Raw genomic sequence first — 14,177 nt, forward strand, 5'->3', positions numbered from 1 at the left:
AGATGAAACTGTAACAAGAGTCTCCGGTGGAGTAGGTACAGGTACACCAGGTCCATGAACAATAGGTCTTATAGCAGATTGAAGGTTTGGATAAGAAATTTCCTTTTTTATTTCGAGTTTTATAGCCTTGCACGTTACATGAGCAAAAATAGTAGTCATCTTCGTGGTTTCTAGGCTCACGCCAGACTATTGGAATTCCAAAAAGGCAGAGACTTTTTCTTACCTTTAGTTCATTATCTCAACTCTTCGACACAAAGGGTGCAAACTTTGTGTGGAGCCCATGATTTGTCTTGGACCCCAAGTTTTATTCCAAAATACGCCTAATATGCTTTTTTGACGAATTCTGTAATGTTTTGCCTTTGTTGTTTTACAACAAATTTATCACAAATATTACAGAATATGTTTGAGCCATTTACACAACCTCTTGTTGCCATAGCGACGAATAAATAATATTGAATAGAAAAAAAACAACATAATATCCAAGTGCACACACAAACAAATACTATCCAGAAAGGACAAATAACACGCCATGCGGCCTGTTAACCGTTTATATATTAGCGGTGTGTTTCTCATGGATTATAGAACGATCGATAATACTCTCACGTCGCGATTGTTCTAGAGAAATCTATAGCCATTGATTGTCAACATTTTAAGCATAACAAAATGTGACCCGATTTCAATGAAAATGATTCACTTATGTAAAAGTACATATGACATTTTATGAAAAATCTGTACGTGATGGAGAAAAATGGATATCATTTTCGGATTCAGCGTACAGGAATTACTGTACGACAGGTAAAATTTCAAAAAATAAAACCATCGCAGTCCTGTGTAATTCAAACGGGTTAATGTTCGTGTGTGTCACGCGTGCGGGTTATCGAGTTATCACAAATATTCCTTCCAAGTATTAACAAATTTGGTATCAAATATATTTTCGAATTGAAGTTTTTAAATGCTGTACTCTCTATTTGTTAATTTATTGAAAAAAAAAGGAAGTTAAAACCTTTTACCATTACATCTCTGATCATGTGACCTGTTTGAGCTAAACGTTGACAAACATTGTTGCTAACGTTTCCAGTCAGTTGCAAGTGCAAACAATAACTGAATAAAAAGTAAAACTACCAAGTCCCAACAAAACTCAACTACCTGAAATAACCACACCTACTTCTAGATTTCTCACTTATAAAATGATTCGAATGCATTGTTTCATCAGATTGGTATCTTCGCTAACCACACCTACTTCTAGATTTCTCACTTATAAAAATGATTCGAATGCATTGTTTCATCAGATTGGTATCTTCGCAATCGGAGATATTCAAACCTTTTCGTTTTTTGTATTAAATGGAATAAAAAAATATCGTTTTTAGCACACAGTCTTTCACTTGCCTGAAAAACCAACACAATTGATTATAAACGTGCTTCCGTCGTTCACGACACACACATCCATAAAACCAAAGCCTTCGAACAAAACAAAGACGCTTACTTAATTTAGAAAAAAACATTATCTTATTAGGACTAACAGTTAATACGTCGGCTTCTATTGCTACTAGGGTACCGCAGTTTCCGAGATCAGAACATATTGCTTTCTGAGGCAGCCCAACTGTGGATTATCGACATGAGGTTTTCGAGGTTAAAATATTACCAGACTTAACATAAGATCCAAACTAGTCCATATTACGAAGTTAATTTGTGATTTTTTGTATCACACGTTTTTTTTTTGGGGGGGGGGGAGAGCGAGAGGAGCTTAATAATAACGTATATTTGTGATGAATGAGACTGAATTGGAAATGTAGAGACACGATATTGGTTTGGTTTGGTTTGTTTTGACACGAGGGATACCTGCGCTAGCCATCCTTAATTTAGCAGTGAAAGACTAGAGGGAAGGCAGGTAGTCATCACCACCCACCGACAATTCTTGGGCTACTTTTTTACCAACAAATAGTGGGATTGACCAACACATTATAACGCTCCCACGGCGGAAAGGGCGAGCATGCTTGGTGGGACGGAATTTGAACAGGCGCATAGTATGAAATCTATACAATGTGTACGGCTTTGTTTTATATATAGAAGAATCCTCAGCCGAAAATGCCATTAATGGCCAACCTGGCCTTTTGTGAATAAAAAATATAAAACAATATGTCGACTTTTATGCGTATTCCATACAAAGGTAGGTGTTGTGTCTCAAGATGTGAACATTTACCTAGACTATACAGGGTTCCTTGCCGCTCTCTTATCGTGTCGGAATCCCGGGGAACCGTAATTAATCACGTGCTCAACGTAAGCGAACACGAGGCGGATGGTGCACAATGCATCAAAACAACCGCTAGCAACCCCCCCCCCTTTCCCTTGTTCTTTTGCCCTTTTGAACTTTTTCCACTGCAGCTAGAAGTCGCCATAATGACACGACGAAGCCATTTTTCTCAGTCTCGGAAAAAACAAGTATACTTTTATATCGTTGAATCAATGAAAAGAAGCAAGGTGTTCAGAGCTTGGTAAAAGTAGCAGTACTGTACTGTGTTATCAAATTCCGTAAACATTCAGTACAAATGTATTTTGTTACACCAAGTAATTGCATCACCATTGTCCGACAGAAGTCTTACTTTTACGGCCAATTATTTTTACCTGATAGAATTATATAAAGAACATAGGTTCTACTAAATATCAGCACAGTAAAGATTCTTGGTACTATGTATCTTCGGTGTAAAATCCCTATCGATCTAGAACAATCTACAGAAGTTACACATTAATACTGGTGTGCACGTTGATAATATACAATTTTTATTAGAAATTTAATATGTAAAACTAACCAGTAATATCCAATTTTTTAAAAGCATTCCAGTGAGAAATTTTAAAATCGAATTAGTGTGGTTGACAGTTGGTATGATATTATTATTTATTTGATTTTGTAATTACTTGGAACTCTATGTTGTATTCTGTATTGAAACACAGTTGACAGTTAGTACGATATTATGATTTGTTTGATTTTGTAATTACTCGGAACTCTGTGTTGTATTCTGTATTAAAACATAGTTGACAGTTGGTACGATATTACGATGTGTTTGATTTTGTAATTACTCGGAACTCTATGTTGTATTCTGTATTAAAACACAGTTGACAGTTGGTACGATATTACGATGTGTTTGATTTTGTAATTACTCGGATCTCTATGTTGTATTCTGTATTAAAACACAGTTGACAGTTGGTACGATATTACGATTTGTTTGATTTTGTAATTACTCGGAACTCTATGTTGTATTATGTTGTATTCTGTATTAAAACATAGTTGACAGTTGGTACGATATTATGATTTGACACCTCCACCACCAAAGGTGGACAGGGGTTATGTTTTTACCCCCTGTGTGTGTGTTTGTTTGTGTATTTGTAAGCAAGATTTCTCAAAAACGGCTGAATGAATTTGGACGAAGGTTGGTATATATTTGGATTATGATCCAACTTATAAGTTATTGGTTTTTGGAGGGTAAAGCTCAAAGATCAAAGTCACAACAAGGTCACGAAAACTCACCAAATCCCTATCAGTTAACATGGGGACCGATTTTTCACACTATTTTTGCTTTATAACTCAGATAAAAATTAACTAACACTCCATAGTACCAATGAATTACTTGAAACTCCGTAGTACCAATGAGTTGTCAAAAACTTATTAACAGAACAAGTTGTCTAAAGACCTTAGCGAGGGGCTCTATGCAAATTTAAAATGGCGGAGCTGAAAACAGTGAAATCAATGTACGATTTCGTAGCCATCATTAACTTCTTAACATCCGCTCCCTACAAAAATTTGATAAAGTACAAGTATCAAAACAAATTATCTCATAACGTGTGATGCCTCAAAATTTAATTCAGTATACAGTTAAGGGGCGTAACACAAAAGTCTGGTAAGAATTATAATAAAACAACAAACACTGAGTTCTGAATCAGACCAGTCCTGTTGGTGCTGTTTCACGTAAAGCCATGGTTCCCACACCTTGGACAGAATGAAATACCCTGATTTTTTCACAGAGCTTTCCCTGCCCAATGTTATTCCCTCACCATTTGTTCTATACTTGTAATGTATCATTGAACTATTGTCTATAATAATATATAATTTGTAAAACATTATTCATACATTGTTTAATAAAGACAAAGAACGCTGTATGTTAACATCACGGGTTGCTTAAATGTCATCTTACTAAGTTTCAACAAGAATTATTGATACTTTATCAGAACATACACAATAAAGAAAGTTCACCCATTTCTTTATGATAATATATACCAATCACGCTTTTTAATGTTAATTTAAATTACAAAAAGCTATTACAGAATAAACAAGAACACTACAAATTTAAACATCTCTGATTACTAAGTTTCGACTTCCAGTACAGGGAAGAAACAAATTTACTGTTGTAAAATGAAATATTTTTAACGCTTCTTATACGCCAAATATTTATTAAAGCAGTATTTTCTGATGTACTTACATCCATAAAAACTTTAAATTGCTAACCGCACACTGCAGTAAACTCGTATATCCGGTATTTATAAAAGAACTGCACACGTTAAGAAAATCATCCACTGATACAGCACACATTGTATTATTTTCCGCACGTGCTTGGAAACTATAAGTATCAAGTAAATCTATATCTAAAGTTTTGAAATCGTTGAATTTTTAATGATCGAAAATAAAAATAAAATATTTTCAGGTTTATAATCGTACTCGTAGAGACACACGAATGTTATTGTACGCAAACGTGTTAATCACAGGCAGTGACACTGCGAAATAGTATTACACCACTCAAGCGCCAAATTTTTCATTTTGTTCTTACTAAATGTTGCTTATTACATTGAATAAAAACTGCTACAAAGAAAAACTTACGTTAAATGTTTTAGCATTATTTTGGCATGGTTCTTGTATTTACACACAATGAAAAAGACTAACACTCAACCAAACTATCACTACACAGTTAATAAATAATATCTTGATCTCAAAAGCATACCATGTTATAGAAGCCTAAAGTTTCAAAACAACATTTAAAATCATTAATCCAATTCTGTCAAACTGCGCATGCTCTTATTTATCTTTAGTCTTTATTCTTTCTTGCCCCTAACATCTTGTTTATTACTTGACAAACAGTACATTTTCCAAACATATTACTCAGATATCCAATGCATTAAATTATATATTATTGGCACAAGTTCGACTGTTTCTACAAAGATTCCTGGATAACAGACACATATTTACGAAAATCCTTACAAGTGACATAGCTACTACCAATGAAACATTCTATATTTCAATATCTCGCAATTACTGATATTATAAATTGACATCCATACACTGTTTTATACGGGCTTTCTTTAACTGTCACTGGTGATATTCTACCGGTCTATTGGAAATATTGTCTGTCAACGACCCCATCCCAAGGTGATGTTCCACCCATTATGATGTCGTATGATATGGAAAATGCTTAGTGATGTATGCTTTTCTTTAAAACGAATTAAAACAAAATTACTGATAAAATATTATTTCATACAACTATTATAATTATTTTTAGTAATTAGTTGAATAAATGTAAGTATAGATATCAAATAAAAATAATAGCTTACCAAAACTGTGTTGATTAGCTTTATCTTTGAAACTATACGGAAATAATCGATCTTCTAATTTTCGTTTTGACATCATTCCCACCCAAATATATCAATGACGTTATAAACCCAGGATCGTACGTGTTCGTTTAATGACTACTGGCCCGGGGACTGTTTTATTAATGCATTAAACTTTGTAAGATAAAAATAACTCATTTAATGGAAACAACATATCTCTAAGTGGTAACTTGTTAAGGGCTTTTATTCTGCAGTAAAACGATCCTCCTTGATCTTGTTTTAAGAACACGAGACAAAGCTACGTCCATGACTCTCACAATCTGTTTAGGCGAGAAGTTATCTACTCTATATATATATACTTCATACTACTTGACAATTAACGGTAAACAAAAACAAAAAAAATATCGCTGTAGACAAAATATTGTTTTATGCATGAAATACGCAACTGTCAACTGTAATTAATCTCTCCCACAGCCTTAAAACATATTGTACATACATAAATTGCGCCATGTTGAAACACCAAAGCTCAAAATTTTAATGAGTCTAAAGAAGAAGACGTCTCTTCTCCATAAAGGCAGTATACCTTTTAAGCTTTCATATAACCTCTGAGTTTGTAGACTCTGTAGCCTTAATTCTATGTTCCAAGCTTCCTTCCAACCCTTGAGTATCGTGGAGCTTGTAGGTGTTATAGCCTTAGTTTTATATTTGTTTGTTAGGAATTTCGCGCAAAGCTACACGAGGGCTATCTGCACTAGCCATTCCTAATTTAGCAGTGTAAGACTAGAGGGAAGGTAGCTACTCATCACCACCCACCGTCAACTCTTGGGCTACTCTTTTACCAACGAATAGTGGGATTGACCGTCAGTTATAACGTCTCCACGGCTGAAAGGGCGAGCATGTTTGGTGTGACGAGGATTCAGAAACGCGACCCGCAGATTGCGAGTCGAGCACTCTACCCATCCTTAGTTTTATCTCCCAAACTTCTATTCAACCCTTGAAGTAGTAGAGCTTATTGGCGGTTTAGTCTTAGTTTCGTAAACCAAGCATTCATTCACCTATGAATTAATTTGTTGCTAATACAAATATTGTTTGTCAAAAAATAAGTATTAGTGAAAAGCTGTTTTTATTATCAATATCTCTATATGCAAGGTAACTAAGGAAATTGTTTGTTGGTTTCACAATCTCACCCAAAGCTACTCAAAAGCTATTTGCCTAGAGCCGTCCCTAATGATAAATTGATCGACTACAGCTAGTCAACAACGCCCACTGGGCTAACTGATTAATGGGATTTGACTATTACTCTTATGTCAAACCCACGGCTCCATAGTGCAGAGAGCATTTCTGCGGAAACGAATCCATATTCCGTGTAGTCCATCACTAGACCACGCTCGGCCCATCAAGAAATTTAAATTTTCAACCTACACCGTACCTAATGCGCACGTTGGCTATTAATGTCCAGGTCAGAGACCCTTAGGGCTACTTGTTCTAGCTGTCCCTAATTTTGAAGAGATAGACTGTATTGAATACAGTTAGTCAATACCACATGCCTCTCAGTGGCACAGCGGTATGTCTGCGGACTTACAACGCTAGAATCCGAGATTCGATACCCGTGGTGGGCAGAGCACAGATAGCACATTATGTTGCTTTGTGCTTATCTTCAAAACAAAACAAACAATACCACACACCGCCAATTTTTGGAATTCTTTATCAACGAATAATGGGATTGACCGTCACGGCTGAAAGGATGAGCAGAATTGGTGACTGGTTTCGATCCTGCAACCCACAAGTTTCGAATCCATAGGCCACGTCAGGCCCCAAGATCATGTTCAGCGGTGTAAATGTTTTTAATGTTTAATTACATGGAAAACATTCATGAGACATTTTGCTAACCATATCCACGATTATTTATCTTATGAACAGATAAGGAAAATTATGCGTTTATATTTTACGATTAGAAACACATGTCACTGTTAGTTAAATACGCACTATTGTAAGAACAACAACAACAGTTTATAAACTCCGAATTATATCCATGATTGATTTGGTTTATTTTGAATTTCGCGCAAAGATACACGAGGGCTATCTGCGCTAGCCGTCCCTAATTTAGCAGTGAAAGACTAGAGGGAAGGCAGCTAGTCATCAACACCCACCACCAACTCTTGGGATATTCTTTTATCAACGAATAGTGGGATTGGCCGTCACATTATAACGCCCCCACGGCTGAAAGGACGAACATGTTTGATGTGACGGGGATTCGAACCCGCGACCCTTAGATTGTGAATCGAGCTCCCTAATATCCTATATCCACGCACTTAAGGGATGTGCTTGATGGTACTATATTATTATTAGGCACTCTGAAAGCATGCGATTTGATGGATATGCGCAAGAAGTTTTAATAATCCACGTATCAAACTTTTAATGAATGTTGAGGTGATTAATCCTTCTTGGTATCCCACAATGGCCTCATATTATGACTCTCTCATTTCATTAAACATGGATTCAAGTTTTACGCATAAATACATGCCAAAAACCATAGAAACATCATAGTATTTGGCAACTGGCCAGAATAGAACTAAAAGAATATTAGGTTTCTTCGCAATTAAATAGGTTCGCAGCTATCAAGTATAAATTACCAACGGAACTCGTCATAAACATTTTACCATATAAAATTTAGTATGCAGGCATATTATGTGCTTAAAACTTTCTTTTATTAATATAGAAATTTAAAAAAATTTCACTGAGTCTGATTCCTTGCAGTATATGCATAAATGCGTGGTCCAGAAAACCGTTGAGTTGTTTTCATTCTAATTATCTCTATTTCTCTGTTTTTCTCTGGCAGATAGTACTTACTTTGCCCACGGAAATATTGTTGCATCTTTGCTCATTGTGCAGAACAGGTCAACGACAGCAATGTCCTCCACTGGCCAAGTAGATAATATCTAGAGGTTACAGCCTTCACTGTGTTGTATGAGAAAGTCATGTCGTTATGGGTAAATCCGATGTTTCCTGTTTGTACAAAGTGCTGGATTCACACCAGTTCTACTAGGTTTCTAGCATTAGTCGGTTGACAGGAAATCAACTCGAGAGATTGATTTATTGATTTTGTAGAAGGTGACTGTCCAGTATGCAAGTACTTACACTGTGTTTGTTTGCTTTGCAATAATAGTAAAGAATGCGTTTCACTTTACATCATGTGTTTAGTCTGTTCATTTTCTTAGTTTAAACTCAGATTTACTTCAGAATTTTCCTGATCGATCCTCCCGTTATAAAGCGAACACATATAATACTCGTGTGGAAATCAATTTCACCTGAGAACACAACAATAATACCTTTATATATTTGATTAACTCTATATGATAGCGTTTTTTTTGTTTAAAATATGTTGAAACTCCTATGAATGCGCACATGATATGTTTTTAATATTACGCTGACAGACAGACAGACACACACACGATGCAAAGATGGCTATATTCATATTGAAATATCAATCTGACCTAGACAGATGTTCCTTTAGTTTGTTGCCGATAAATAAGGGTTAGTGAGAAGTTATTGTGATTATCATTTACTCTCTATGCACAGTATTTAAGGAATTGAAATTTTCAGTCTGAACCGCAATTTATGCATGGATTAAACGTCCTGATCAGATTTAGGTATATCTGTCCATAAGTTTGAAGAAAGGCAGTCAGTCAGCAGCAAAAGGGCTTTGTTCGGTTTTTAAAAACGAATAATGGGATTTACTGTCACGTTTATAACGTACACAAAGTTAAAAGTGCGGGATGTATTCAGTGGCATCACGTCTCGAACCAAAGGACCTGTCGATCCGCTGCTCTACACGCTAAATTATAAGCCACGACGGGCCCGCATTATGTGGTGAGGATGCGAAGTAAGCATCCTGAAATTAAGCGATCAAATTTTGATCAATCGTAGCATAATGTTAAATTTTGTCCACGATAAAACGTTTGCAAAAAACATACTTAGTTTAAGTTCACGAGAAATTCAGTATAAAAAACTGGACCATTATCTGTAACTTTTCTAGAACAAATTATTTTAACTTATGTTACTGAGCAGTCCCTCTGGATCAGTGTTTCTCAAAAGGTGGGTCGCGAGCTGTCTGCGCTGAGTCAACATTTTTTATTTTTTTATTTTTTTGAGTCCTTGAGTTGTCTGAGAGGTGCGTGCACATATCACCTTTGTTGTGAACTGTGACGAACTGTTTTTTCATCCTTGTACAGATAATGGGGGTCGCGACGACCAAAGACCGGACGCAGGGGTCGTCTGGCAAATCCGGCTGATAAACACTGCTCTAGATTTTTTAATGTGTGTGCACTCACTGTACAGTTATAATTAAAACTAAAAGTGAAAAGTAAAGATATTTAGAATAAATTCTAAGCCAAATACAACTGATATAAATCTATTTTTTTCCTGTTTTAATGCCATTTCACCTTATAATTTCAAAGTTAAATTGACATTCATTGTTATTTAATAAATTCACAAAACTGTATTTTTTTGTTTCAGTTAATTATATTATTATTATTACTAAGTTTTTTACGCGTTTTTAATTTGCTTTTGCAAAAAACGAACAGGATATTCAGCAAAGTGAAAATGCTATGATATGTAGCCTACCTACCATCGGATTGTACTGTAGTTTTACAGCACACAGTAAAAGCGTAAAACTGCCACTTTGGTGTGAGGACTTTTAATCTTCTTGGAGGAGGAAAGAGCACTTGGTCCTCCTCCTACATATGCTCTGTAGCGTCACCTAGTATAAATTAATTGTTAGGGGGAATTGATTAACTTAAAAAATGTACAAGAATTTCAAAGTTTAATATCAGAATTTCACTTCTTAATAAACAAATTTAAACTTAATTCACCCAATAAATTTGACTTTCTCTCCTTTTGTTCTTTTCAGAAAACTAAATGAACTATGTTTGGGACGATAAAACGAAATCCGTTACTTTGATCAGATAAACACCAATTTAAACTTGTACCTTTCGCAAGTCATTAAAACCAGTACTTAATTATACTGTTTACATAAATGTTTAGACTGGTCAACGATGACGTACTATTTCTGTCAGCTCTTGGCTACTTTACCAATCGCTGCACAAGAGAATGTTCTTCATCAGGTTCAACCCGTTAGAGGTTCCAAGATTTTAAAATTTCACTTTCACTCTTGAGTGAAGCTTAGCCCGAGATTATTTCCCGACTACGCGTTTTCAATCCACCACGCCACGTCTCATTTAGCAGGAACCTCGCGAACAGCGGCGAGAAACCCTGTCTCGGGCTCAAGGTCTGACGTTGCACCAGCACCTAACCTTTCAGTGTAAGCAACATTATCGGGTCTCACGCCTAATTTAGTACTGCACTTTTTCATGATGTCAGACCCCCCATCGATTATTATGGCCAATTTAGCTGTGTAGTTATTTGTCATCAGGTAAACCGATCATCGGACAAAGTATAAGCTATATTTGTATAAAAAAATATTTGTATAAAGCTTAGGCTTATTCACAACATACAGCATATGTATGTAAAAATAGTTTACAAGGCAATATCAAAGGAAATAGGTACTTGCTTTATACAGTAAAGTATTTTGCATTGTAATTAGTTTGAAAAACAAGTATATTTCAGGGCAGGGTACATGTAATCTTAGTGCATAATTAAAAAGGTAAGTTACAGATTCTTACTTATACATAATGTTTATCACAGCATATTTTCTTTAAAAATACAAATTACCAACCTTAACAGCCCGATTTACTTTCAACACAAATTAAAAACAACCAAACGCCTACAAGCGAAACAAAATAAATCAGGTTATCAGGCTTATTTACAAAAGCCACGTTTGACTTTTTCTGTTCCGTTTATCTTTCAATACAAAAGACTGTTCGAGAGTATCTAGTTTCATCCTGATACATTTAGGCTAGCATTTAGATCCTTGCCAGCTTCTGGTGTTATAGAATATAATATGAAACATTTGCTCAGTGGTGTTAGAGATAAAGAACTCAAACTCAAAGTATTAAAACAGCTTAAACTAAACTACAAAACAATCCAGCCAACAATCAACAACGGTAACTTAGACCAAAGAAGATCAACTTGGTATTATTGATCAATAATAAACATACAAAGTGTGTCAACCAGTTACCAACATTAGATAATGCATCTGAATATGTTCAGCAATATTGTATTAGTGGGTAGAGTTTTAACTAAATGAAAGTTAATTAGAGTTTATTTTCAAGGGCCAAATTGGGCAATCAAAACATTATAGTCAGAAGAAAATGTCAGGGCAAAATGATAGGTACACTGTAAGCATGAAAACAAGACTGAATCATATAAAAAACAGTGACGATATATCTAAGAAGAACATTCTGAACAAAATTAACTTTGTTTGTTTGTTTACGGTCATAAGAAAGAGTGTGAAAAACCACAACAAACGTGTTTGAATAACATACTAAATGATATGACAGCCAATAACAATGTAGGCGAAAAGAACGTACTTAACAAAACAACAATTAACACAAGTGTATTAATAAAGCAAAACATTGAACACACGCTGACAATCAACAGTAGTGTATTTATGTAGAACAGAGTGAAAAAATTGCAATACTTAGCACTGTACGTGTAAGAAACAGAATAAACAATATGACAGAAACAGTGCAGTCACGAAAAACACACTTAATTAAACAACGATCAACAGTGGGGTATTTATAAAGATGGTTGGTTGGTCGGTTGTTAAGCGCAAAGCTACGCATTGTGCTATCTGTACTATGCCCATCACGGATATCGAAACCAGATTTTTAGCGTTGTAAACCTGAGAATTACAATTGAGTCACTGGGGAGGGGCATTTATAAGGCAAACAGAAAAACATAATGAGAATCAATAGTAATATATTAATGAAGAGTTTAAAATATTATAATACACAGTACTGAACTTATAAGGAACAAACTAAACCTAAGCCATAGTGAGACATTTTGGCGCCAGGGCAGGATGTCAATTAGCCACTCCCTTTTATATAACGTGTTTTAAAAACTTTCGTGTTTTTAAATTACTTATTTGTTTATTCTTTAAAAGTTCATAACAAATACGAATAATAATTATGAATTAAAAGTTGGAAAATATTTAAAGATTAACGTAAAATGTCATTAGGCTTGCATAACATAGAGGTTTTAAAGTGACGCACTCAATTCATTTTCCGCCCATTGGCACCTGCTTCATACATACGCCCTTCTCGCCCCGCTTTTTCTACGGCCCTGCACTAAACAAAACGACAACCATGATTAACAGACTGAACAAAATATCAAACAATAGTATTTATAAAGTACTGATTAGGCACGACATGAACATCAACAAGTGTCTTCACAAAGGATAATTAAAAAAAAAATCAAAATACATAGTTTCTTATTAGATTTTTTTTTTAATTATCCTTTGTGAAGACACTTGTTGATGTTCATGTCGTGCCTAATCAGTGCTTTATAAATACTATTGTTTGATATTTTGTTCAGTCTGTTCCTTATACATAGTTTCTTAAGGAACAGACTGAAGAATATGACAAGCAGTAAATGTATTATTGCAAGAGTGAAAAATATAAACCATAATCAATGATATTGATCGCGATGAATAACAGTTTAAACCGAAACAATAAAAAAAGAAACTGAAACCTGTACAGTCTACTCTCTAAAGGACTCTTGTTAAGGGCTCGTACTTAAATTTTGAACACAAAATTTTTATTATTAATGTAAACTATATTTTGAAAAACGATAATATAAATATGCCAATGTCACAACGCACTAAATGATTTTGAAACGATTCGAATTAGGTTTATAGTACATTATAGGGTTTTATAGTACCGAAGAATTACTGTGCCTAAGTCCATTTTTTGTAAAAGTATGGAACGAAACAAGCATATTTGTAACCATATAATATAACATAATATTTTGGGACAAAATGGGATCTATTGGTCCATCTTGGCTGTTCCATCCTCAAAACTAAATTCAAATGATTAAAAAAAACGTTTTAAACCCAACCCTTTTCATTCATATAACTTATCAAGCGTCTTCTTAAACTCACTTAAATTTACTGCCTCTACAACATCTGAAGGCAACCCATTCCAAAGGCCAACCACCATGTTAGAAAAATAAAACTGTCTTAGCTGAAGATGACTCCTACCTTGCCAAAATCTATATTTGTGTCCCATAGTCCTACTGTTCTCATTGTTAAATATAAAAAAGATGGTACATCAACATTATCAATTCCCTTTACAATCTTATACACCTCAGTTAGATCTCCCTAACTATTCTTTTTTCAAGAGAAAACAATATGAGAAATTTCAGCCTCTCGTCGTATTACAACCCCTTCATCCCAGGCACTATTCTAGCAACCCTTATCTGAACCATTTCCAACAATTCAATGTCTTTCCTAAAGTAAGGACTGAACATAATATTCGAAATGTGGCCTAATCCGTGACCTGTACAATGAAAGTATAACCTCTTTAGACTTATATTCAATATTTCTATAGATACAACCTTAAATCCTATTTGCTCTACCACTAGTAACAGCACACTGCTTGGATGGCTTTAGAGACTGGTCGACTATT

General features: G+C 34.9%; 1 protein-coding gene across 5 annotated transcripts in view; it reads right to left on the reverse strand.

The window, feature by feature from the left end:
• Nucleotides 1-14,177, reverse strand: part of LOC106459958 (protein turtle homolog B-like) — a 284,959-nt gene that overhangs the window by 83,972 nt on the left and 186,810 nt on the right. The gene's annotated exons all lie outside the window — the stretch shown is intronic.

Source organism: Limulus polyphemus, unplaced genomic scaffold, assembly GCF_000517525.1.
Source record: "Limulus polyphemus unplaced genomic scaffold, Limulus_polyphemus-2.1.2 Scaffold687, whole genome shotgun sequence".
Taxonomy (NCBI): Eukaryota; Metazoa; Arthropoda; class Merostomata; order Xiphosura; family Limulidae; genus Limulus; species Limulus polyphemus.